We start from the raw sequence: 25,382 nt of genomic DNA, 5'->3' as shown, positions 1-25,382 counted from the left end.
CTTTACAGAGGGAAAGTATTTTAAGAGGGCCCAGTTCTGCAACCTTTACACATGGCAAATAATACTTACATTAGTCCTTGGGTCTATATAGACCCTAAACACAGGGCTAAAAGTAAGTTTCACCATGTACCTTATAAAATGCTGGGACAGAAGTTAGGCACTAAGCTAAAATATACCAGGGATAAGGACCAAATTTAAGACACTGGTTGCCAGTCTCATTTATACTGGACAAATTGGCAGTAACACCAAAGACGTAAATATAGTTACTCCAGATTTACACTAGAATAAATGAGTCACTTGATTATTCATATAGTCCCCAAAATAAGCATCTAGAATTCTAGGGTAGATCTCAGGGGCGGGGGGGGGGGGGGACGGGGACACTTCCAGAAATCGCTATTATAACTAGCAGTTTAGCAACAGAAATTTATCAGAGTTTGACTTGCAAACGAGTAGGTTGTGGGTGAGGTGCTAAGATTCTATACAACAAACCTCTCATCTCTTTCCACTAAGTTTATTAGCTTTCCCATATAGTGGTACTAGAACAATGTGTATGGTGGGGGTGCTGAGAGCCATTTAGATAAACTGAAACCCCTGTATAAAATGGAAACCACTTCAAGCCAGAGGACGTGGCAGCACCCCCAGAACTCCAGCACCCCCAGAACTCCAGTATAGTTCCCATCTATATGCCTGATTCAAAATTGTTTGCCCTTGGAGAAGCCCTCACCTTTTTTAAGGCCTGCTGCCAGTATTTTGGGAAGGTTTTGTTTGCTTTTAATCCACATTGCAGAAGGGAAAATTTGGAAGTCAATACAAACTAGAGAAAGTATAAAATATTAAGCAATATTAAGGCAGCCACAGTGTTTAATATTCACAGCTAGACTCTCCTAAACCTCTTCCAGTAATAAAATCTCAGAGCTGTCTCAACAAAACGTAATTTTTTGCTCTTCTTTCTGAAGAAACATTTGAGTGAATGAGAACCACCCTCTCCCTGAGTCAAATCAGTCCAAGACTTGCCAAACACACAGACCCCTCAACAAAGTCAGCCTACCATGTGCATCTGAGTCCTGCCTGGGGGACCTGGGCCAGCCCCACCTGGGGGGGTGGAGGGCTTGGCCAGCCCACCATGGTGTCCCGTTTTCCCTTTGGGAAATATAGTCACCCTAGCAATAACTCAAAAACGAAACAGACAAAAAACCCCAACACCAAAAAAAAAAAAAAAAAAAAAAAAAACCCCTTTCTCCCGGCGCAACCACATTTCCCCTCCAACCCTGGAAACTCACGTCCCTTGTTTTGCAACATTTTCTGCCTTTCAGTGACATCAAGAACTAATTAGAGCAGGAGAGAAGCTCCTGCTTGTCAGAAATGAAAAGCACTCGGTCTACAATTCATTTCTCTCTTCTGTCCCACCTCTCCTGACCAGCCAGTCCCGCTCCTGGTCAATTTTTAGCCCGGATGCCATCACCGCGGCTCAGCATTCCCCTCCCCCTGCTCCGACCTTCCTTTCGAATCCTCGCGACTCCAACGTTCGGGAAACATTGTCCTAGCGTTCTCTCAGCCGCCGGGACTCGTCTCGAACCCAGTTTAAATTTGCCCCGCCCTCAGACGGCCCACAGCCGTTCGTGTGTTATGCTTTCTACTCCCATGGCAAGCCGAGCACCGCTGCCTTGCGCTGGTGGATGCTCCGCCAGGAGAGCAGATGCCCTGCATGGGGGATTGCTTGCAACTTACTCCTCTTCTTTCTGGCTGGGGAAATTCCTCAGGCATCCTGTGCCAATGGCCTGGCACAGACTTAAATCTCATTCCTTAATATAACTGGAACATTACCTGGACTGAAATAAGCATAGACTGGAGAGGGATGGGGGCTTGGGAGATGCTGTGTTCCTGGAAGATAAAGTCTTCTGGTCAGGAACAGTCTAGTGACACCTTTCTTCAGAGCCAAGATGTTAGTGCCTATGTCCTGGTCCATTTCCAACTAAGTACGGCTTTCTGCCCCCGGATTTTCCCCAGAACAAGGTATCCCTCTTCCCTTCCTGTCCCAAATTGTTGTGCAGCGCAGTGGTGCCCCCAGCCATACACGTCACTCACGGTACATACCCCTGGCAGGGGCGCCAACTCATCAGGGTTGGCCACTCCCAACGGCAGTGGTATGGAGGAGCAAGTTTTGCCTTGTTCCCCCTTCATCGTGACGGAGGGGAACAACACTGCAACCCCCATGCACCAGGCCGTAGTGCCGCTCACTCAGTTTTGGCCCCACCACCAGTTGTCACCATAGTGGGACAGCAGGGCCAAATCTGGGTGGGTGGTGTGGTGGACAATGCCGCTCCTCCTTGCTGCTGCTGTGGGGCTGGTTCCTGCACTAGGGCTTCCCCCTGGGCCAGCCTAACCTTGCCCGGCTGACAGCAGCCCGTACCCCCTTTGTTGTGCCCACACTGCCGGACTCAGTCCGTAACAGCCTGATAGACCTGCTGCAAGTATGGGGAGCTGCAGTGCATGTCTGCACTGGAGAGCCTGCCGGGAGAGAGGCAGCAGACAGTACCATGTGAAAAATTTCTGGGGTCATCCTGGTGCCTTGTTGTTCTGCGCTGTTAACCAATAGCTCTGTTTCCACACAAAAGAGTGCTACAATTCAGTGGCGAGTGATACATTTCCATATATCCTTGATATGCCACATCCCTCCTGCAGATCTGATTATTGACCTAGGTTTTTATATGGTTGTCCATTAGCCTGGCATCTGAGCAGCTGAGTTTACAGTGCCTCTGTGTTTGGAAAGTTTTGGAAATAGGCAAAGGCTGGTTCTGTGCATCACTCAGATGTTTCTTCATAAAGAAGAGGGAAACTCTGTAGTTGGCAGCTGGTATCAAGCAGAGTGTCCCAGGGATTGGTCCTGGGGCCGGTTTTGTTCAACATCGTCATTAATGATCTAGATGATGGGATGGATTGCACCTTCAGCAAGTTAGTGGATGACTCTAAGCTAGAGGGAGAGGTAGATATGCTGGAGGGTAGGGATAGGGTCCAGAGTGACCTAGACAAATTGGAGGATTGGGCCAAAAGAAATCTGATGAGTTTCAACAAAGACAAGGGCAGAGTCCTGTACTTAGGAAGGAAGAATCCCATGTACTGCTACAGGCTGGGGACCGACTGGCTAAGCAGCAGGTCTGCAGAAAAGGACCTGGGGATTACAATGGATGAGAAACTGGATATGAGTCAGCAGTGTGCCCTTGTTGCCAAGAAGGCTAATGGCATATTGGGCTGCATTCCTAGGAGCACTGCCAGCAGATAGAGGGAATTGATTATTCCCTCTTTTCGGCACTGGTGAGGCCACATCTGGAGTATTGCGTCCAGTTTTGGGCCCCCCACTTACAGAAGGGATGTGGATGATTGGAGAGAGTCCAGCGGAAGACAGCAAAATGATTAGGGGGCTGGGGCACATGACTTATGAGGAGAGGCTGAGGGAACTGGGCTTATTTAGTCTGCAGAAAAGAAGAGAGGGGGGGGATTTGATACCAGCCTACAACTTCCTGAAGGGTGGGGTTGCAAAGTGGATGGAGCTACGCGGTTCTCAGTGGTGGCAGATGACAGAACAAGGAGCAATGGTCTCAGGTTGCAGTGGGGAAGGTCTAGGTTGGATATTAGGAAAAACTATTTCACTAGGAGGGTAGTGGAGCACTGGAATGCGTTACCTAGGGAGGTGGTGGAATCTCCATCATTAGAGGTTTTTAAGGCCTGGCTTGACAAATCCCTGGCTGGGATGATTTAGCTGGCATTGGTCCTACTCTGAGCAGGGGTTTGGAGTGGATGACCTCCTGAGGTCTCTTCCCAGCCTAATCTTCTATGAGTCTATGATTCTAATAACCGCATTTAAAGAGACAGCTTTTTTAGAGTCTAGTGCTGATGTGGACAGGTGTGACCAAGAACTCTGTTGCACTTTCTTGGAGTCTTTTGCTTCATAGATCTCGCTGGCAGCTATGGCTTTGTCTTTTATAGATAGTTTCATTGGTCCTGAGCCCTATATGTTATTTAGAAGGGTATTTTTCATCTTTGCTATTATTCTTATGGGGTGACCCAATAGAGTGACCTTAAGTAATTCACGAGGAAGAATTTTTCTTATGTTCTGTTATTCTGGGTGTTGAAATGAGAAAAATGACAATAACTGAAACAAAACTAAATATGATAAGGTCAATGGCCACAATGCCATGTTGCCAGCAAAGCCCTGTGCTCTATATGCCCTTCAACTTGCCAGCACATCCTTGCTTTTCTCTTTGTGAAATGGCAATAGAAATTGAACAAAATGTCAGTGGATTTGACCTTTGCAATCACTCTGAAGGAGTTAAAATTGATAAGAGGAAAGTTGGAGACACTGGAGTAGCTTGCATCCCTTTACCTACTCCAGCAACCGGGACTGCTTCCCCCATGCCAATTTAAGATTTTAATCTGACATCATGGAGGACTTGTTAAAGTCAAACTCCTAGACCATCAAGTTATGTATAGAAAAATGGTTAGAAAAGATTATGATACACTTTTAACAAGGATGAGAGGGCTTGGAATTTCAGTTCAAGATGAATGGTTTTGGGGAGAAAAGAATTTAGGGCTTCCTGAAGTAAGATTTTTTTTTTAATATGTATAATTGACTTCAATTTCCCTTTAGAAAAAGGTCAGTTCTTGTCTTCCAATGATGACTGAGAGGAGGAAACCTTAAGACTATGCAGTAAGCAGGCAAAGAGATCAAGAGATCTCAGCTTCTTCTATTTGATCTAAAACAGAGTTTACTGCACCTATACCCTAATCCCTTTTATATTTAGATAGAGGTCCTGGAGCATATGTAAGGACAGTTTTTGAGATAATGGAGGGAAACCCCTGGAGCCAAAGTCATTATTTTTGCACAAAGTGTTTAATGCTAAACATAAATATTGAGAGAATTGAATTCCCAGGCTGTTGTAGACTTTACACTTACACTCCAGATCTTGCTTCACATCCAATTATTAAGAGCACGATCTTAAGTGAATAGAAAACTGATAGGAAAACTTTAAAGCAAAGACAATTAGAAGGCATTATTTTACAGTTAAAAGGGAAAAAAGCATTTTTTGATACAAAACAAAGAAAAATGGGGCACATTAGCATCTCACCACAGACAGCACACTCCAGTGGGTCTGTAAGGGGGGAAACACAACTAAGGGAAATGACTTTCTGCAGTGATGATCCAAGAGTGGATTGAAGTGTGAGTTCCTGTGGTGCACATTCATCAGTCTCTCTATTGTAATTCTCATGATTTACACCCCCACAGTCATGATTACATGGGGAAAAAATGATCTACAGCCTGGATGACTCCAAAAAGCTACATTCTTTGTCCAAATCCAATCAAGTTCCATGGCGGGCAGGACTTTTGGTTTAGCATTAATTTAATATATGAGGCCCTGAAAATAACACTCGTGGCTTTTGAAACCTCAGAGGTGAAAATAATGTTGCTTAAGTACTGAACAGCAGATTACCTCTGAAATCTTGTCATTGCTCATTCACGAGGGAGTTTAGCTTGAGTGAAGAATTGGACTCTACATCAGGATGGAATTTATTGCAAAATGTAGTCAATATAATTTCTTGGGCAAAATTCACTTTTAATGAACACAGGGGCAAGTCTAGGGTAGCTGCACTGGAGCTGTTTATGGATTTACTCTGGATTTACACTGTTGCATAATGGACAGCAGAATTTTGCCTCTCATCATTAGACTGCACCTGTGTGAAATCCTCATGGCATTTCTTTGAAATGCATAGTAACAGCTATAGTAGAGGTTGCGAAAATGTTTCCATTCTGTGTGTGAAATCCTGGCCCCATTGAAGTCAATAGGAGTTTTGTCATTGACTTCAATAGGGCCAGGATTTTACCCTAAGACCTTATCTCCAGTTGCTCATAACTTTCTGAAACTTTGAGCTACCGAGCTGCATTTTTTGCTGGTAACAGAGTATTCAAATTGCAAGTCAAACAAAGGAAAACTGCAAAGCATGTACACACTTAGCTGGTTTGGATTCACCTATGTGTGGGTACAACTGGTTGCAAAAAGGTTAAAACAAAAAAATCCTCAAAAAAATTCTCCAGAATTTCTTTCTATATTTCACTGAAATGTCAACCCCTCCCCCTGCCCCCCCCTGCCTCCCCCTGCCCCCCCCGGCCATCTCTAATGAACAGTAACAATTTGTGATTCAACCATTCAGAAGAACCAAACAGCTCATGGATGTATGGAAGGAAGAAATCAGGGGGTGCATATTACTTAGCTACCACAGACTCAGAACATGAATTTGAATCAAAAACTTAAGCTGGCTTCATTCAAAGAGTCAAATGAGCTAGAGTATTTTTATTAGCACACTACATATACAGATTAAAGCAATGTTCTTTTCTGATAACAACTATGTAACAACTAACCACTCATATTACACAGCTGATAGTTCTTTCCTATATTCTTGAGTGGGTTTCCTTTTACTCTTTCTAGTCTGAACAGAAAACTCTGGTGATGATTGTGAAGGACAGATACAGAATTACTGGGCTTATATTAGTAAAGTGTGTGAGAACTGACAGGCCTGCAATTTGCGCAGGGAAAAAAACGATGAGGCATCTCAAAAACTCACTACTTTGACAGAACAAATGGGATCTGTTGGAATGCATGTAATTTTTGTCCCATTACAACTGCTCTGGGAGCCTGTTTGCAGTGAGATTCAGAAGACATTTGTGTACATAGTGTCCTTCATACAAACATCCTGGGCATTTTATAATTCAAAGTTCTACAGAATTCTTACCAGAAGTAAACATTCCACAACACGTCAAAGCCTGAGATCTCACTATGTGAGTACAGACAACGCTACGTCATCTACGGCATTGTCTAGACAGATGAGATTTTTAGGGACATCTCCCACCATTACAGTAATAGGGGCACTGCTTAAACTGACTGCTAATTTTTTAGTCTTCAGGTCATGTAATCCTGCTCAAAGAACAGGTTGGAGGTTTCCTTACAAATTTCAGTGTAGACAAGGCCATCACATCTCTTTCAAATGAATCTGTGGAACTCACATAATGGATGTGAGGGGCAGGGTACTCCACCAGTTTCTCTTTCTCAATCAGCTTCTGTCCTTATTTGGTCCCATCCAAATTATAGTTGCATTTAAAAATTGCGTTGCCAGCTTAGCTACTTTGCCACTAGATTTAGTGACTTGTTGGTTTTCCTAGTGAGAAAGTAAGTGCCAAAGTGACCAGTGACAAATTTAGCAACTTTCACTGCCAATTACAGTGACATTCAGAGAAAGAAATCACTAATATGCACAGTCACAAAATCATACACAAGCAGCTCAGTAGTGTTAATAAAATGCATTCCATGCTTTCCTTACTACTTTCTTTTGCACACCAAGTCAATGTCTCAATTGAGCATGTCTTGGGAAGGAATCACATTCCAGGGCTTCTTGGGCTGAGATCACTATAATCTGACTGCAGGAGAGGAAAAGAAGTTCGTGGAGGTTAATTAAACACTTTGCTAAAGCCAGGTGCTCTTTGGAGAGAGCAGCACATTAGCCAGGGCTTCTTTTTAGCCAAATGTGTTCTTTCTCGCTGCTCCGTAGTAGGTAGCGCACCTAGTGATGCAGGGAACATGGCTAATGAAGCAGACAGGGTTGGGTAGGCAGGTAAGCCAGCAAGGAGAGCTGCATGGATGAAAGGTGGGGTGGGATAAGACAGGGCCATATGCCCCAATGGGGCGGCGGGCACCGTGCCCCCAGGGAGGAAGCCCTTACTACAGGATCAAAGGTGGAACTAGCTTGATATTGGCTCCCTTTTACTCCTTCCCTTGGCTTGGCCTGGGGTTAGCTGCACAGCTGATTTCAGAAATCAAACTCTGGAAGTGGGGAGAAGAGGTCCGGCTAGCAGATTTTTGTTTTTAAATCTATTTTCTTGGCTCCCTGCAGTGTCAAGATCAGTCAGGCGAATGCCCTTTTCCCCCAAGCCCTCCCTTTCACTAGCCTGTTGGCTCAAATCCAGGCTGGCAAGAAAGACTCAGCTGAAATTAACTGACCTGGGCTACAGTGTACAGAGTGCCCTTCCCAATGATGAGAGGGCCACTGGTTCACATACAAACCATAAGCCCTCTGCTGAATAGGCTTGGATGGGGGGAGTGCACTTCATCAGGGCCAGGGGAGGTTCTGCCATTGCAGCCAGGCCCCCTTAAGTGGGTGGAAATTGGACTCTCTATTAGACAAACGGCAAAGTCCATACAGCTAAAGTTTGTAAATCCTCCTCCTCCACTTACCCTCTGGATCAAATTGTTGAAATTAAAAGCACAACGAAACAAACAAAAAGCCCCCCTCCTCCCTTTCCGATAACATGGCGTTGTTTTATAAATGAAACACACATGATTAAAGGGGAAATATTCATTAGCCCCAAAGTAGAAGGTCTTTCCTACCAATCGGACGCATTTGGCAGGTCATAGCCCCAGCACCTCTGGGCAATGCTTAATTTGTGCTGGAGCTTGCAGGGACTGAGGACAGCTGAGCCCTGGCACTTCTTTCATCACAAATTAAGCACTGGGCATACCTAAACCTGCAAAATATCCTCATCCCACTGCAGCGCAGGTTGGCTGGGGTTGGTTAATTTCAGCCAAGCCTCTCTTTCTTGCCTGGATTTGAGCCAACAGGTTAGTGAAAGAGAGGGCCCAGAGCCAAAGGGAAGAGGGCATTCACCTGACTGATCTTGGCGCTGCAGGGAACTAAGAAAGTAGATTTCAAAACAAAAATTCACTAGCCGGACCCCTTCCCCCATTTCCAGAGTTTGATTTCTGAAATCAGCTGGGCAGCTAACCCCAGACCAAACCAGGGAAGGAGTAAAGGGGAGGCAAAATCAAGCTAGCTCCACCTTTGATCCTGTAGTAAGGGCTTCCTCCCTGGGGGCACAATGCCCCCCACCCCATTGGGGCATATGGCCCTGTCTCTTCCCACCCCTCCTTCCGTCCGTGCAGCTCTCCTTGCTGGCTAACCTGCCTCCCCAGCCCTGTCCGCTTCATTAGCCATCTTCCCTGCATCACTGGGTGCGCTACCTACTACGGAGCAGCGAAAAAGAACACATTTGGCTAAAAAGAAGCCCTGGCTAATGTGCTGCTCTCTCCAAAGAGCACCTGGCTTTAGCAAAGTGTTTAATTAACTTCCACGAACTTCTTTTCCTCTCCTGCAGTCAGATTATAGTGATCTCAGCCCAAGAAGCCCTGGAATGTGATTCCTTCCCAAAACATGCTCAGTTGATACGTAATATTGACCTTGTGTCCAACAGAATGTAGTAAGAAGAGCATGGAAAGAATTTTCTTAATACTGTTGAGCTGCTTGTGAATGATTTTGTGACTAGACCAGCCTGGGAGCACGCGCGTGCATGTGTATATATAATTCTCTGTTGAATTCTCTGGAAATTTTGTTTAGTGACATTTTTGACTCCTTTTGAGTGCTTAAACAGCTACATGTAGTGACTTTTCAAGGTTTGTCTGGTGACTTCCTGCTATGTAGAATGGCAATATAGTGTTAACTTTAAACTCCAGCCATCGTCTATTGTCACGAGAATAAAACTAAAAATCCTTTTCGTATGGCAGCCCTTGCCTCCCTCCTCCCCCCCAAAATAATTAATAAATGGTAGGCTTGTTGCCAGAGACTCAGAAGAGACAATGAACATAAATAGCAAAAGAGGACTCCTCAAACTTTCAAGCTTTAAATGCAAACATCACTAGTATGTTCTCTGAATGAGACAAAGATGTATGGAGCTTGATGTAGGGTATACAAAGATACTGGATTCACCTAACTAAGAGGAACCTTGTAGGTGAAACACCTTAAAGATTTTAAAGATCATTTGGAAACCGGTGGAAGTCTCTCAGAGGAGGTATAATGTAATCTTGACACCTCTAATGAGTAGCCCTGCTGTGGGATTCTGAAGCAGCTGAAAATGATATAAAGAGTTAGTGGGAAGATCAAAGACAAGAAAAGAGCAGTAGTTGAGGCAGAGAATGACAATATTATGAATCAAGGATTCTGGTTCTCCTTGAGATAACAGAGGTCTCAAGTTAGAAATATCCCTGAAAAGGCAATAAAAGGCTTTGACAACCTGATTGATGTGGGCATTACCACAAGTTCTGACATACAATATGAGATGCTGCAGGTGCTTCGTTTCTTCCCTGTGAAAACAATTAGCACAATGTAGTTTGCCCAGATATACTTGTGCAATGTTGTACTTATGTTTTCCATAAAATAATATGAATAGATGCCTTTATAGTGAAATATAACTCTCTGTACCAGTTATTTTATATATGTATGCTACTATGGGCATTTACATCAAAGCACTTTTTAACAAACTTCATGGCTAGGCAGGATTTCAGTTCAACCACAGGTGGCACATCTGCCTTTAATATTTGGAAAGTTCCTTAGTGATACTATTGTTTTAAAGAAAAGGTTGTGTCCCTTACTATTTACTGATATTACATATGCTGAAAATGAAACAAGCTTTGGTTTAGACTACTGTTAAGTGGCCTTAGCTACAGTATTATGTATTTTCCTTTAAACAGATTGGATTCAAGTTTTGAGTTGAAAGGACACGATTTCGCTTGCCATTAATGTTTACTTGTATTTTCCAATTGGAAGCAGTTTCCTTTTCAATCACTGTACCTACCAAGAGATCTGCATCATGGCCCTGGTGATCAACCAGAACACGAATGCTCTTGGCTTCAACTGTGCATCATAAATGGCACATCTGGCCAAATGCCGAGCAATTTCTTGGCTCACCTTCTCAAGCACATTTATTGCACAGGAAATGCTGCCTGTCAGAAACTATTTTGTTTTCTTTCATTTCCTCTTCTTCTTCTTTGCAGTAGCACCTACAGGCCCCCCCCCATTGGGGATCAGGGTCCCGTTTTGCTAGGTGTTGTACTCATGAGTAAAACGAGCAGGTACAAGAGAGGACAAGCTGCAAGAGAAAAATGGAGATGGGGTCAGGTAGCTTTAAAGCGAGTCTATTTGCACAATTTAATAGTCTCAGTCATAGAAGTCACAGGTGGCCATCAGCCTTGCCAATTTCTAATTTTCTCTTTTAGAAACAGTGCCACATGAAATAGATGCTCATTTGGTATTGGGTCACTTAGGGCCTGATTCAGCACTCACTGAAGTCAATGGAAATAGCCCAGCTGATTTCAATGGGCTTTGACTCTAGCCCTTAAAGATCAAAACTGCACTAGGTTCACCGGCTCCACTAGTGCCTATGGCTCATGTTAAATTAAACCAGCTTCGTACAGCGCTTTGCGCTTTGCACTTGATACAGTGATTTCCTATTCCATCTATCTGCCTATTATTTTATTAAGGAGTTGTACCCCAAATTCACTTTTGAGTTTTAACTCAGATAGACATAAGTTGGTTCCTATTGGCCTGGGTTACACATAAAACCCAAATGTCTCTCCTGAGTAAGTAATATTTTTTTCTGGTGTTACAACTGATCTATCATCTGTACCAAATCCTCTTTAACTTCCTTCTGCTCCACGTAAAAGCGTTATAGGCTTAAGATACTGCGGGGACTGCCACACAGAAATTTCTCAACCTGCGTTTAAAAATGTCTCTTCAGCCTCTGTGTTTCTGTGATGGTTCCTTGCAAATCAAGAGGATTTAATAAGCACTCAGGAGGAGGCCGGTTTGTCAGGAGAGAAGGCACAGCACGTTTATTAATGACAGAAGCACCCATCTCAGTCTGAACATGCTCAGACTTCTAAGACATCTAGTTTGCACTGGCATAATATTAGCATAATCAGTCCCATGCTAACATTACATCCTGTCGTACAAATAACTTTATACTTACTCTTACACACGGTCCAGACTCAGTCTCACTTGGGCAAAACTGGATGAAAATCCCATCTCAGAGCCCTCAGCTGTTTCTTCCCTAGATTCTTGGCTTGAATGGTTACTGAAGTTAGACACATCGGCCTAGGAACGCAGGATTTAATTTCAGACATATTTGTAGTTCCAGCCTCCCAAATGACCAACCCGCTCCAAAATAATTAGCCTGCAGATGACGGAAATGTCAACAAGAAAAAAAAGGAAGAAATCAGACTCAAAAAAGGAGCTCACTGATCTCATGTCATAATATTGCCACAGATCGCACGGGCCCTTGTGAGAAAGGCATGATTTTAATATCTGTGTAGACAGACTTCCTAAGCAGAGCTGAAGCCGAAAATGTTGCTGTTTTTAAATGGGAAGTTTTGTGAGGGATCCATTTAGGAGTTTTATCACGGAAACTTTTTCAGCGTCATTGATGGTAAATGAAGAGTTCGGAAGCTGTGCCATTAAACCTGCAATATTCTCTCCATGGCAATTCACAGCTATCTGGGAATTATGTATACTGTTTGCAATACATTTATATATATATATATTTTAAAAAAATGCTTGTTGCTTTATTTGCAAATATATATAAAAGAGTCAACAAAAAGGTACCCTGACCTTCCAGGAATATTTGAGAGGAGAGACAGTTGGGGAAGAGAGAAAATGAGTGATGTTTGAGATCTGAAAGGTGTAGTGGTGGGATTTGGAGAAAGGGGAATGAAAGATTGAAGTTTTTGTGAGGAGGGGAAGGTGGACTTTTGGGAGGGTGATAAATGATGTGGAATTTTGGTGGGGTGAGAGTTTTCAAGGCAGGACGAGAAGAAGGAAGAGAATCTGCCTTAAAGATACTTGTGAACAGTTTTCTTTTGTGCAGTTTGTTTGTTTTGGAATGTGCCAGATTTCACCAAATAAGTTCCTCATGGAAAATGCCCCCCAGGCCTCACTACAAGGGCCTGATCCTTTTCCTCGATGAATGCCCCGGAACATCAGCTTGATTTGCTTTCCTTCATGTCTACAAATTATTCAGGGGGCGGGGGGGCTGATCCTTTGAAGTGCAGAATACCTTCAACTTCTGTTCACTTTAATGGGAGTTGAAGGGGCTCAACACCTTGTCGAATAGGACCCTAATTTGGGGGCTGATCAAAAGACACTCTGAACCACTTTGTACCTGCCAATCAGGCCTTGTCACGATAGTTCTTCCCAGCTACTCTTTACCACTGTTCCAGAACACATCTGCACCCGTCTCCCATACACAGAGCTGGTATGCGGACCCCTATCAGTCCCTCTTCCTGTTTCCCCTGAGGTTGAGCATGTGGAGTTTGGAAGAGTGAGCTGGATTCCATTCTGGCTCATCAGCAGAACTGTTAACAAAATTCCGATTGCTCACCAATTTCTTTCCTCCGTTACAACTCTCCCCAAATGCTTGTTTGTATTCCCAGAAGCTTGTCATTTAACCAGTCATATTTTTATTCCTGATGAAACAGAGAAAATAAAAATAAGTGGTTTTCAAAAGAAAAAATATGAAAAAAAATTCTCTTTTACTTGCAAATGGAGCAAATTTCATACATGAGCCATTGAGAGGCAGGGTATGTGGAAGTCCATGGTGACACTTTTACAGAGTCCCTTTCAAAACAGGACAACACTTTGCTTTCTTGCTGGAAGGAATTTTCCATTAATATTTCAATGGCTTTTAGCTCCCTTATAAAGTACCATTTTAGAAGGAAAGTTACAGAAAACAGGCTCATCATTTCATACGGAAATTATAAATCTGACATGCAAGACAGAGGCAATCATTTTCTACATCGTCACATACCTTCCAATACAACTTTCAGCATTGTCAACTCTCATGACTTTGTCATGAGTCTCATGGTATGTGGTGATTTATTTGAAGCCCCAGCTCCTGGAAACATGGGATTGTAAGAAAATCTTTTAAAAAGTAAGCTTCTAGCCTTCATGGTTGTGAAGAAAATCTTGAAAATATGACTCAGAAACCAGAAGGCAAATAAAAAGAATCCATTTTCTATCTATCTATCTATCTATCTATCTATCTATCTATCTATCTATCTATCTATCTATCTATCTATCTATCTATCTATCTATCTATCTGACACAAATCTCATTATTTTTAGCCAATTTCATGATTTTGGGGCAGGCCAACTCATGATTTTTGAGTGCTTGGCGTCAGCAATACTGAACTCTGACAATGAGACTCTACAATGCAGATGATAATGATATCTTTGATCTATCAGCTATGGCAACAAAGATGAAGGTGCCCTGGCAAAACTGGTGTGATACCCGTAGGAATAGCCCTTTTTGTCATTCGTCAGTACTTGGTATGAGACTTGCAGAAATTAATCAACTTTGGGGCAAAAAGGTGAGTGAACTTAGGCTGCCAACTTGCACCTGGTCTATAAGATTATGACAGGATTTGGTTTGGTTTGTTCCAGATGAGGCCCGCAGGGGTTTTTGGAATAACCTTCTCTGTCTTGAAGAGGTGGTAGTTGGCCTTTCACCACCTGTTAATGTCAGGTACAAATTTTAGCTAGAAGCAGGAGAAAAGTATCCAGATTCCCTGTTAGTTAAAGAAAAGGTGACAGGCAAAGCAGCAAAACCCAGAAATAATGCAAAACACTTAAAGGACCTTCCTATTTTCTAGAGAAAGGTTGCCAAGCAATTTTAGTAATTGCTGAAGTTTGGTCAACCACTATTTGCGAATCAGTTCAACCACGTCTATAAATATGAAAGTAATGCACACATTAGTAATGCACATTCTTTCAGAAGAAAAATGTTGTCAGCAATACATTCTGTGTGACTTGGGATGCTAAATTATTATTCTGTGAAAGCTCTTTGGGACAGGGACTGTCTTTTTGCTCTGTGTTTATCCACTGTCTAGCACAATGGGGTCCTGGTCCATGCAGAGGCTCCCAGGAACTACTGCAATAAAAATAAAAGGAGTACTTGTGGCACCTTAGAGACTAACCAATTTATTTGAGCATGAGCTTTCGTGAGCTACAGCTCACTTCATTGGATGCATACCGTGGAAATTGCAGTAGACATTATATACACACAGAGACCATGAAACAATACCCCCTCCCACCCCACTGTCCTGCTGGTAATAGCTTATCTAAAGTGATCATCAAGTTGGGCCATTTCGTGAAATGGCCCAACTTGATGATCACTTTAGATAAGCTATTACCAGAAATGGCCCAACTTGATGATCACTTTAGATAAGCTATTACCAGCAGGACAGTGGGGTGGGAGGGGGTATTGTTTCATGGTCTCTGTGTGTATATAAAGTCTACTGCAGTTTCCACGGTATGCATCCGATGAAGTTAGTTGTAGCTCACGAAAGCTCATGCTCAAATAAATTGGTTAGTCTCTAAGGTGCCACAAGTACTCCTTTTCTTTTTGCAAAGACAGACTAACACGGCTGTTACTCTGAAACCTGCAATAAAAATAGTCCATCAATAAAAATAATCTGTCCATTCAAATATCTGTGTTTGTGCAGACATAATTTTCTATTTAGAATATAGGAAATGGCAAGGTTCCACATGGAACCTTAACGTCTGTATCATGAAAAGCTGTCATTTATTATATGTTTATACAATGCCTACCATAATGGGTCCTTGACCTTGCTGGCCTCTAGGCACTATCACAATATTAATATTAAATAGTAATAAGAATGACCATTTACATTATTTTCATGACCATTGTGACCCAATATATTTCTACTGCTTTGCCTCTTCCTACAAACCGTATGAGATAAAGTAGCATTTTTTTCAGGTGAAAGGTGATTAGGTCTATTTCTTTCACAGCCTATTCTGATTGGTACAGGTTTCTAATTTTGTTGGTAAGTAATGCCTGATGGTTTCTAATGTGGACAATCTGCTAGTGTCTGTGTTGAGGCTACAAACAGACTTTGCTTCGATATCCCAGACATTTAAGGCCCACGTTTTAAATCCATGTAGCACTGTCTCTTTCCATTGCATACTAAAGTCCAAATCCTGAGGACACTTATGTGGCTAAAACCAGCTTCAAAGTTATGGTAGGGGGCCAAAACAATGTAGGCCCCTGCACTGAGGGACTTGGTAGAGCTTCCGGGGTGTAATCCAGACCAGCGAAAGACCCCCTAAGCTTATATTTTACCAGTTTAGGTTAAAACTTCCCCAAGGCACAAATTCCTTTCCTTGTCCTTGGACAGTATTGCTGCCTACCACCAAGTGATTTATACAAAAATTCAGGGAAGGGTCACTTGGAATCCCTATTCCCCCAAAATATCCCCCCCAATCCCCTTAACCCCCTTTCCTGAGGAGGCTTGAGAATAATATACCAACCAATTGGTTAGCAAGGTGAGCACAGACCAAACCCTTTGTCTTTAGGACACTGAAAATCTATCAGGTTCTTAAAAGAAGAAATTTATTTATAAAGAAAAAGTAAAAGAATCACATCTGCAAAACCAGGATGAAAGGTAACTTTACAGGGTAAATAAAAAGATTTAAAACACAGAGGACTCCCCTCTGGACTCAGCTTCACAGTTACAAAACAGGAATGAAACTACCTCTTTAGCATAGGGAAAATTCACAAGCTAAAACAAAAGATAACCTAACGCATTTCCTTGCCCTACTTACAATTTATGTTATTTTAGATGGATCATTCCAGGTATATTTTCAGGAGCTGTTGTACCTGCTTGGTCTGTCCCTCGGTCCGGAGAGGGAACAAACAAAGAGAGCCACAAACAAATCCTCCCCCCGGCCTAGATTTAAAAGTATCTTCTTTCTCATTGGTCCTTCTGGTCAGGTGCCAACTAGGTTATTTGAGCTTCTTAACCCCTTACAGACAAAGCGATGTAGTACAGCTGCCAAGGAGGGATTTTATGCTACCCTTCTTTCTATGTCTGTGACAAGGGGTAAGAAACAACAAGGGCAATAGATTATAGTGGTTACTTCTTCCACCTTTACTCATGTTGAGATATATCTGACTATGCAAAAAATCCCACTGATGAAGCTGCTCATGGAGTAAGGTGAGAAAGGGTAACCGAATCAGGCCCATTATAATTAATAATGCTTAGCAGAAAACATGTTATTGCTTGTGGGGAGGGAAGTGGGAAATTCGTTATTATTTGAGTGTTAATTGGTAGTAAGTGAAGGTTCGCTATATTATGCCAGCAGATGTTGCTTTATGACTACATTAATGTTAATATTTTCCTCCTGTTGCATGTGAAAACTATTTAACCTATTTCTAGCTCTTTTTATAGTTTGCCTGGTATTCGAGCTCCAGTTGTTTTTCTGAGTCTCACCCAAGTTTGGATGGGTATTTTGTATAGATGTTCTATAGGTAATTTATTAGAAGTTGCAATTACTACCTTCCATTTATAAAATATTCCTTTTGCAACCTCTAGTCACATAAGGAAAGATCCTCAAAGGTAAATGAAAGATGAAATCAATGGAAGTTAGGAGTGTATATACTTCTGGGGATCTGGGCCATAGGTGTCAATGGTTAAACTTCATAAATTAGAGATCGAAGGAAATGACTAAGAATGGCAGCTTTTCTGGCTGCAAAGCCTTCTTCAGGATTAGATAACATGTCCAAAATTGCTTGTGCAACTGCTGATAATGGTAACTGGGACACAAATGTTTATTCTCTTATTGTTAAAATCTCTCTATTTTGCCTGCATGCTATTAAAAATCACCACTATGGGATTCAAGAAAGAATTTTCAAGCCATTGAAGCATGGGCTGAACAGGTGTTAAAACTGTGTTCGGTGGAACAAGGTATACTTTGGCCTCATCAAACCAATGCAAGTATTAAAAAGGCAATAAGGGGGTAAACCAATGGCAGCTGAAGAGTTTGAAGTCATCTCACATCAGCTCCACTCCATAATATGATTTTTGTTGTGATTCTATATTCATCTTTACTGTGTTATTATTCATGTATCTGGCACTGCAAACGTACATGATACCATCTAGCAGTAGGCAATCAGTATCTGCCCCAAAGGACCTATAATCTTATTATTAACCATTAATATATATTGTACTAGCACCTAGCAGCCTCAGTTAAGGATCAGGGCCAATTGTACGTATGTACGTATGTTGCATTGCTGAATCACCTGCACTGTAATTGGCTTATAGTAGGAAAGAGGTGTGCGGTTTCGGTCTTACTCTCTCATCCAGGCAAACCATGTGCTACATTCAGTGCAGAAATTGCAATGAGAAGGGCAACAGATGTGGATGGAATGGTTTCTCTGCCTTTCCAGAATTACTGCTGTAAGGGCAACTGCATTCCCCTATAGGTTGTAGTTGGCTACAGGCTTCTTTGATGAGGCCTACATTTGCCCTGTCTTTAGACATCTGTAGCATTTTATAGGGGCAGCAATGCCACCTGTTGCTCCACTACACACTGTTGGCCTGCCATCAGATTGTCTGAGACTAGTTATTAGATTTCCCTGCTTATATGGCACTTGAGGTCTTCTGAATATCTGGCCCCCACGGTATAGTGAAAAACAGATGGGGTCATTCTGGAAGGCTCTCAGATACTATGGTAATGATGATGTTACAAGAACATCTATAAAATAGCATGGAATATTACAGAATGGGATGTGCCCATTGCAGCCTGAATGCTTCTCAGAATAAGAGACTGTTTAGTAATTTGTTGAACGATAAGACAGAGGGCATTTGGCCTGTGCAGTATAAATAAGCTATTCGAGGAGTATGAGACAGCATGGAGAGAAACATGGAGTTAGGGGGAGGACAAGGTGATAAATGAGGCAGCGAGGAAGAAAATTTGGTCAGATCCTAAGGCAGAGATTGAAGGAGTTGAAAACAGAGAAAGAGGGACCCTCTTCCACATATACCCCATACTATGGAGTTGCCCCAGACATTGGAAGTGATTATGGACATGAAACTTATCAGCATCGTGTGACCTGTGGAAGAAACACCATGTTTTTCAGTACTGGCATTATACAGCAGTGTCTCAAAAGGCACTGGTGAGCATGTATCACTCTCCATACTTCAATAACAATACCTGTAAGAAATTCAGATACCTCCATTTTGGCTATTTAGTTCAACAGGGAGATGGACACAGAACAAAAACCACAGCACCACATGAGACTAGAGGGATACATTCATATTCTCATGTAAGTTAAAGAGAACTGAAATCATGGTCAATTCATTTCAGTATAGGTGGAGCTGGTAGTGTCATCTGTAGATCAGATTGCCTAACAATTTCCATCATAACTCCCTCTGTTCAGTTGATTATAACTTTGCCAAAAACTTGAATCATTTGGGCTGAGATGTACCAGGTCTGATGTCTGCCTCAGGCTGATATTTTCTTTTCCATATCAACTAGAATAGTTCAGCCATTTCCAAGCATGATGTTAGAGAACAATATGTTGTTTTGACCATGCTAAAAAATTCTTATCTGTTTCATTGAGATGCTCTCGCCTCTCCATACTCTGGAGCAGGGATTTATAATTTGGTGGGGGGTTGCCCTAGTGTCAGAGATATAACTTGTGTTAGATGTGTGAAAATCTGCCCAAGGTATAAGCCTTTGAAACTCTCATTTTGCACATGCTCAGTAGAGGTTTATTCGAGTTCGGTCTCTACATTTTCTGAAGATTCTGTCTGTACAGAGGATGCTCCAGCCCCACACAGCTCCTACATACTGACTAGATTTGGCATGTACCATCCCCTCAGAGCAACCAAGCATACTCCATCCTGGAGCTGCAGGCACTGAGCAGGATTTCCCTTGCAATTGTTCCTCTGGGAAGATGAATGCTCAAGCTGTGGTACCAATCACTGCAACTGAGAGTAGGGAGGTTGTTTCTCTGATATTCTAACTGCTCCCTCTACTCAGCAGGCACGCCAGGCATTCCAGATGGCCTAACTCAAATGTGGAGGGGTGAAGAGCAGAGTGGTGAGGAGACAGAACAGGAATAGGGGATGGAAGAGGAGTAGATAGCATCAGAGGGGACAGAAGCTGGAGGGAGAGAATGAGGATAGGCACTGGGGGGTGATGAGGGGCACAGGCCATGGGGACAGAGCAGCAGGGTCTATATCTACTGGAGAACACTCCCTTCCAGAACTTGGAATTGAACCCAATTGATTCCTGAGTCTGATCATTCCTCTGCTGTCAGCAAATAGCTGTGAAACCCATTGGTAAGCTGTTATCTTGTTCCTCTATAATGCTATTTCACATAAAGGACAACAGCCTACTACTGCTACCAGCTACCCTGTTACCTGAAGTGGTAGAGGTCTGGCTGTGGTTCTAAAGGGTCTAAACCTACTGTTGACCTATGTGGGTGTCAATATGATGGAATATCTGTTTTTTCATTTTGCGTTTCCCAAAATGTAGGGAATTACATTTAAAAAGCCATAACCAAACCCTACTTTAAAAGAATGTTAAGGTTGCAAAGTCAAGCTCAGAAATCAGAAGATACCAGAATTGAGAGTGCCTGTTTTTCTAAATCACAGGAGTCTCTTTTTTGGTAGGTTTCCTTCATGTTATCATTTAATTGTGCTATTTCAGTACTTTAATAGGTTTGTAATGTTTGTCTTCATGTTTCTTTGCTTAGCAATATTAAAAGTAGCACTGTTTATAGTATTTTATCTACTAAATCCTAGTGAGACTACATTTTAAGGCCTCTTTAGCTCAGTCAGCTTTATAGCTTGGATAAAACTAAATTGTTAGATTTTAGTAAACCTGGTCCTTATTATTTCTGGAACTGGTTTGATAATGAATTAAATTGGTACTGTGGGGCCGTCACATGTTGTTTGATAAGTGTTCCATTTTAATTAAGGAGTAGCTAATGGATAATTAATAGGGAGGATTACACACTTAGCTAATTTGATGATTTTAAAATTTAGAATGTACAGGCTCACATAAATCACTATTAGGGGCTTCTTAATAAGCTGAAACCTCAATTTTCTCAATGTCAATCAAAACTGGAACTGATGGCATTCCTCATCAACCCACGGATACCTGTTCCTCGAGTCCTGGTTGCTGCTTAGGAATCATAGAATCATAGAATATCAGGGTTGGAAGGGACCCCAGAAGGTCATCTAGTCCAACCCCCTGCTCAAAGCAGGACCAATTCCCAGTTAAATCATCCCAGCCAGGGCTTTGTCAAGCCTGACCTTAAAAACCTCTAAGGAAGGAGATTCTACCACCTCCCTAGGTAACGCATTCCAGTGTTTCACCACCCTCTTAGTGAAAAAGTTTTTCCTAATATCCAATCTAAACCTCCCCCACTGCAACTTGAGACCATTACTCCTCGTTCTGTCATCTGCTACCATTGAGAACAGTCTAGAGCCATCCTCTTTGGAACCCCCTTTCAGGTAGTTGAAAGCAGCTATCAAATCCCCCCTCATTCTTCTCTTCTGCAGGCTAAACAATCCCAGCTCCCTCAGCCTCTCCTCATAACTCATGTGTTCCAGTCCCCTAATCATTTTTGTTGCCCTTCGCTGGACTCTCTCCAATTTATCCACATCCTTCTTGAAGTGTGGGGCCCAAAACTGGACACAGTACTCCAGATGAGGCCTCACCAATGTCGAATAGAGGGGAACGATCACGTCCCTCGATCTGCTCGCTATGCCCCTACTTATACATCCCAAAATGCCATTGGCCTTCTTGGCAACAAGGGCACACTGCTGACTCATATCCAGCTTCTCGTCCACTGTCACCCCTAGGTCCTTTTCCGCAGAACTGCTGCCTAGCCATTCGGTCCCTAGTCTGTAGCTGTGCATTGGGTTCTTCCGTCCTAAGTGCAGGACCCTGCACTTATCCTTATTGAACCTCATCAGATTTCTTTTGGCCCAATCTTCCAATTGGTCTAGGTCCTTCTGTATCCTATCCCTCCCCTCCAGCGTATCTACCACTCCTCCCAGTTTAGTATCATCCGCAAATTTGCTGAGAGTGCAATCCACACCATCCTCCAGATCATTTATGAAGATATTGAATAAAACCGGCCCCAGGACCGACCCTTGGGGCACTCCACTTGATACCGGCTGCCAACTAGATATGGAGCCATTGATCACTACCCGTTGAGCCCGACAATTTAGCCAGCTTTCTACCCACCTTATAGTGCATTCATCCAGCCCATACATCCTTAACTTGCTGACAAGAATACTATGGGAGACCGTGTCAAAAGCTTTGCTAAAGTCAAGAAACAATACATCCACTGCTTTCCCTTCATCCACAGAACCAGTAATCTCATCATAAAAGGCGATTAGATTAGTCAGGCATGACCTTCCCTTGGTGAATCCATGCTGGCTGTTCCTGATCACTTTCCTCTCATGCAAGTGCTTCAGGATTGATTCTTTGAGGACCTGCTCCATGATTTTTCCAGGGACTGAGGAAGGATCACTCTAGTCAGAATGTGGGCCCGATTCAGACCTGCTGTAAGTGGGCGTGCTTCAGTGAGGTTCAGGTGGGTCTCAGTCAGTCAGCTGCCAAAATCTTAACAACGGATTCCCTCCTCACCCCACGAGGGGGTCATTGCCCACCCGCGCCCCCCGGGGCTCCTGCCCCATCCAACCCCCCCGCATTCCTTGATGTCCCCTCCACCCCCATCCACCCCCCTCCCCTGTCCCTTGACTGCCCCCAGAACCAGGCGGAAGGGTCTCGTGGGCCACTGTAGTGGGTGCCCACCCCATCCCTAGGAGCCAGAGGCACCTGCTGGGGGGCGAGGTGGGGAGTCCCAGTGGTGCTTACCTGGGGCAGCTCCCAGGAAGCATCCGGCACGTCCCTCTGGCTCCTAGGGGTGGGGGAGCAGGGGGAGCAGCCGCTCCCCCACTGATCACATCAAAAGTGGTGCCTTAGGCGCCGACTCCCTGGGTGCTCCGGGGCTGCAGCACCCACGGGGAAAATTTGGTGGGTGCAGAGCACCCACCAGCAGCTCCCCGCCCCATGCCTGGCCCCAGATCACCTCACCTCCGCTCCTCCTCCTCCCCTGAATGTGCCACCCCGCCCTGCTTCTCCACCCCCTGGCCCCGGCTTCCCGCGAATCAGCTGTTTGGCGGGAAGCTGGGAAGGGCTGAGAAGCAGGCCACGGCTTCCCACTCAGGCCGAGGGTGGTGGAGGTGAGCTGGGGTGGATGGTGGTTCCCCCCCCGGGTTACCTGCTGCGGCACGGGCAGCCCTCCTCACGCCCCCCTCCCCCCGCGCCCCAGCTCACCTCTGCCTCCCTGGGCCTGAGCGGGAAGCCGCGGCCTGCTTCTCAGCCTGCCCCAGCTTCCTGCACGAACAGCTGATAGGGAAGGGAGTTACCTCACAAGTGGAGAACCAGTGTTGACAGGGCCAATTTGATCAGGGTGGCTGTAGTCCACTCCCAACAATAGAGGAGGAGGTGTCAATTTCAGGAGAGGCAAAGCTGCTTTTGTAATGAGCCACCCACTCCCAGTGCCTAATCAAGCCCAAATTAATGATGTTAAATTTGCAAATGAATTTTAGTTCTGCTGTTTCTCTTCGAAGTCTGTTTCTGAAGTTTTTTTTATTCAAGTATAGCTACTTTTAAATCTGTTATAGAATGTCCAGGAAGACTGCTTTTACATAGGGACTGTCTGGTTTGGCCAATGTACATGGCAGAGGGGCATTGCTGGCACATGATGGCATATATCACATTAGTAGACATGCAGGTGAATGAGCCTCTGATGGTGTGGCTGATGTGGTTGGGTCCTCTGGTGGTGTCGCTAGAGTAGATATGGCGACAGAGTAGGCAATGAGGTTTGCTACAGGGATTGGTTCCTGGCTTAGTGTTTCTGTGGTGTGGTGTGTAGTTGCTGGTGAGTATTTGCTTCAGGTTGGGGGGTTGTCTGTAAGCGAGGACTGGCCTGCCTCCCAAGGTCTGAGAGAGTGAGGGATCGTTTTCCAGGATAGGTTGTAGATCATTGATAATGTGTTGGAGAGGTATTAACTGGGGGCTGTACGTGATGGCCAGTGGTGTTCTGTTATTTTCCTTGTTGGGCCTGTCCTGTAGTAGGTGATTTCTGGGTACCCATCTTGCTCTGTCAATCTGTTTCCTCACTTCCCCAGGTGGGTACTGTAGTTTTAAGAATGCTTGATAAAGATCTTGTATGTGTTTGTCTCTGCCTGAGGGATTGGAACAAATTCAGTTGTATCTAAGGGCTTGGCTGTAGACAATGGATCATGTGATATGTCCTGGATGGAAGCTGGAGGCATGTAGGTAAGTATAGTAGTCAGTAGGTTTCCGGTATAGGGTGGCATTTATGTGATCATCACTTATTTGCACTGTAGTGTCCAGGAAGTGGATCTCTTGTGTGGACTGGTCCAGGCTGAGGTTGATGGTGGGGTGGAAATTGTTGAAATCCAGGTGGAATTCTTCAAGGGCCTCCTTCCCGTGGGTCCATATGATGAAGATGTCATCAATGTAGTGCAAGTAGAGGAGAGGCGCTAGGGGATGAGAGCTGAGGAAGCGTTGTTCTAAGTCAGCCATAAAAATGTTGGCATACTGTAGGGCCATGCCATCATGTACAGCCCCCAGTTAAAACCTCTCCAGCACAATGTCATAAATATAAAAGGAAAGGTGACCACTTTTCTTTATATAGTGCTATAAAATCCCTCCTGGCCAGAGGCAAAATCCTTTCACCTGTAAAGACTTAAGAAGCTAAGGTAACCCCTATGGCACCTGACCCAACATGGCCAATGAGGGGACAAGATTCTTTCCCCCGACAGCATGGGGATGGGATAATCATCATAGACTGCAAAAGTCCACCTTTCTGACCAGCCCTTGTACTGGACCAGCAACTTGGCTGTAGGCAAGTCAAAAGAGTTTGACTTGAAGGGTTGAATTGTCACTTGGACCTCTGGGTCAATTAAATTGGGGTCCACTTAGGAAGCGTTAGTCTTTATATAGTTAATAGTATATTTAGACAAATATGTGTCTTATTAACTCTGTTTTCTCCTAGAGCGCCAGAAAAAAATCACAGCCAGTGTTTCACCCTATCTGTGATTTGGGGGGCGTGTCATAAATATAAAGGGAAGGGTAACCACCTTTCTGTATACAGTGCTAAAAAATCCCTCCTGGCCAGAGGCAAAATCCTTTCACCTGTAAAGGGTTAAGAAACTAAGGTAACCCCGCTGGCACCTGACCCAAAATGGCCAATGAGGGGACAAGATTCTTTCAAATCTGGAGGGGGGGACAAAGAGTTTTGTCTGTCTGTGTGTTACCTTTGCCGGGAACAGATCAAGGATGCAAGCCTTCCAACTCCTGTAAAGTTAGTAAGTAATCTAGCTAGAAAATGTGTTAGATTTTCTTTTGTTTTTTTTTTTGCTTGTGAAATTCGCTGTCCTGGAGGGAATGTGTATTCTTGTTTTTGTGTCTTTTTGTAACTTAAGGTTTTGCCTAAAGGGATTCTCTATGTTTTGAATCTGATTACCCTGTAAAGTATTTACCATCCGGATTTTACAGAGGTGATTCTTTTACCTTTTCTTTAAATAAAATTCTTCTTTTAAGAACCTGATTGATTTTTCATTGTTCTTAAGATCCAAGGGTTTGGGTCTGTGTTCA

The sequence above is a fragment of the Lepidochelys kempii genome, chromosome 1 (assembly GCF_965140285.1).
Source record: "Lepidochelys kempii isolate rLepKem1 chromosome 1, rLepKem1.hap1, whole genome shotgun sequence".
Lineage (NCBI taxonomy): Eukaryota > Metazoa > Chordata > Testudines > Cheloniidae > Lepidochelys > Lepidochelys kempii.
The sequence above is the reverse complement of the archived record's forward strand: the minus strand, read 5'-3'. Positions refer to the sequence as shown.